This window comes from Dendrobium catenatum, unplaced genomic scaffold, assembly GCF_001605985.2.
Source record: "Dendrobium catenatum unplaced genomic scaffold, ASM160598v2 original_scaffold_278493, whole genome shotgun sequence".
Taxonomy (NCBI): domain Eukaryota; kingdom Viridiplantae; phylum Streptophyta; class Magnoliopsida; order Asparagales; family Orchidaceae; genus Dendrobium; species Dendrobium catenatum.
Window position 1 is genome coordinate 62,197 of NW_021596885.1, and position 2,829 is coordinate 65,025.

A 2,829-nucleotide genomic window follows, 5' to 3' on the forward strand; every position below is an offset into this window, starting at 1 on the left:
ATCTCTCATCCATTAGAGAGATTTTTTCCAATTACTTTTGAAATAAATGGAGATATAGAGAATGTTTCTTGGAGGGCAGTCCTTCTTCACCGAAAATATTAAGCTAAGATGATTGTGATATCCTTGATCATGAATTTTCCTTTGAGGAGGTGGAAATAGTGGTTAGAAGCATTTGTCATAGTATTTCCCCCGGAATAGATGGAATCTCTTATTCAATCATCAAAGCCTATTGGAGGATGATTGGTAAAGATATTTGGCAAGCAATTTTTTTTTTCTTACCTACGGGTAAGATATGCTCTAAATGGAAGGAATCTTTGGTTGTTCTCATTCCAAAAGTGAGTAACCCTCTTCTTCCATCACATTTTAGTCCTATTAGCCTTTGCTTGTCAATATATAATATTGGTGCAAAAGTATTATTAAACAGATTAATGAAAGTAATTAATTAATTGGTTTCATATGTTCAATCGGTTTTTGTCAAAGCAAGATCTTTGTCGGATCACATCCTCCTTGCACGGGAAATGTTCTACAAGTTTAGATTCTCCAAATCTAAAAAAGGTTTGGTTGCTATTAAAGTTGACATGGAGTAGGCTTATGACAGTATGGCATGGGAGACTCTTAAGCAAGTTCTAAGGTATTTTGGCTTTCCTATAAAGTTTTCTGAACTAATGATGGAGTGTTTTGTGGATCCTTCTTTTTCAACTCAAGTTAATGGAGCTGGTTAAGATTGTATTAAAGGAAAGAGTGGATTTAGACTGAGTTGTCCACTGTCACCTTACCTTTTCATCTTATGTTCTGAGCTTTTAACTAATGCCTTTGTGTTGAAGGGAAGCAAGTTGGGAATTAAAACTGCACCATTTTCACCCAAAATTGCTCATCTTATGCTTGCTGATGACATCCTAATTTCTATAAAGCTAAGATTGGTCATCTAAGTAAAATTAAGAAAATTTTAATTGAATATTGCTGTTGGACGGGCTGGCCCATTAATACATATAAATTAGCAATTCTTTTTGGCAACTCGGTAGAAAGAAGCAAGAGAAGATGTGTTTTAAATTTAATGGGTTTCAAGGAAGTGAAATATATGCATTATTTAGGTATCAAACTGTCATTGAGAAGATTGAAATCTTCAGATTTCCTGAATATTTTGGATAAATTGTTGGCTAAATCTGATGTATTGGGTAAGAAGTATATCACTTTACCAGGAAAATTAGTTTTGGATAAATCTGTTATTCTTTCCATACCTTTATTTCCTCTTCTGACTCTTTGATTCCTTTATGCATTTTAAAGAAATTTGATAAAATGTGTAGAGAGTTTTTATGGAAAAAGAGAAATGGTAATCATGGGATTCATTATGTGGCTTGGGAAGATCTTTACAAACTGTTATGAGATAGAGGTCGGGGTATCCACTTTTTGGTTGATACAATGGGAGTCTTCTAGTGAGTTTAGATCCTTCTCCACTTGGATTAAAAAAAAGTTAGGTTGTGAAATCTTGACCATCCATAGTGACCATAGGGGAGAGTTTGAAAATGAGAGATTTGGAGTCATTTGTGAGGATAAATGGGTTTGTCACAACTTCTCAGCTCCTAGGAACTCTTAATAGAACAGAGTAGCTGAAAGAAAGAACAGGACTTTAGTTGAGGCAGCTGGAGCTCGGCTTGCTAAGTATTCAAATCCAAAATAATTTTGGGCTGAAGCGGTAAACACAGTTTATTTTGTGTTGAATAGGGTGAATGTTAGAGCCAAACTAGATATGACACCCTATGAGATCATTAACGGTAGAACACCCATCCTTTCCCACCTCTATGTCTTTGGCTGTATAGTTTTCATTCTTAACAATAGAAAGTCACCCTTAGTAAAATTTGACTCAAAATCTGATGAAGGAGTATTCTTAGGTTATTCAAGTGTGGGGAAATCTTTTAGGGTATTTAATAAGAGGGCATTTGTGGTGGAGGAGACTACTCATGCAGTGTTTGATAAATTTGATCCTAAGAAGTCTAGAATTGAGGAAAAAAATGAAGTTGGATAGATTACCCAAGGAGTTGATAATTTGGAGAAGATGGTAGAGCCCCAAAACACTGAAGGAGTAAGTGAGAGTACCCAAGGAGTTGAAAATGCAAATCTGGAGGAAAGGGTACAACCTACACACACTTTGCCTAGAGATAGGAGATATTCTTTGAGCCATCTTAAAGAAATAATCTTAGGAGACCTTTTAGAAGGTGTTAGAACTTGTTGTGGACTTAGGAAGGAAGTGAACCACTCAGCCTTTATCTCAATGACTAAACCCAAGAACATAAATCAAGCACTATCTGATGAGTTTTGGATCATAGCCATGCAAGTTGAATTAAACTAATTTATTAGGAATGATATTTGGGAGCTTGTAGAAAGACCAAAGGGACAAAGTGTAGTTGGAACCAAATGGGTCTTTAAGAATAAGATAAATGATTCTAGTGTGGTGGATAGGAATAAGGCGAGATTGGTGGCTAACGGGTACAATCAAATAGAAGTGATTGATTTTAAGGATACCTTTGCCCCTGTAGCTAGATTGGAAGCTAATAAAGTACTTCTAACCTTTTCCTATTATAAGGGATTTATACTTTTTGAAATGGATGTCAAGATTGCTTTTTAAATGGGGTGATAAAAGATGATGTGTTTGTAGAGAAATCCTCAGGTTTTGAGAGTTCCCAATTTCCAAATCATGTTTATAAATTAAAAAAAGGCCTTATAAGGAATAAAATAAGCACCCAAAGCTTAGTATGAGAGGCTAAGAACATTCTTACAAGAGAGGGAGTTTGTTAAGGGGAGCATAGAAACCACCATTTTTATGAGGAAAGT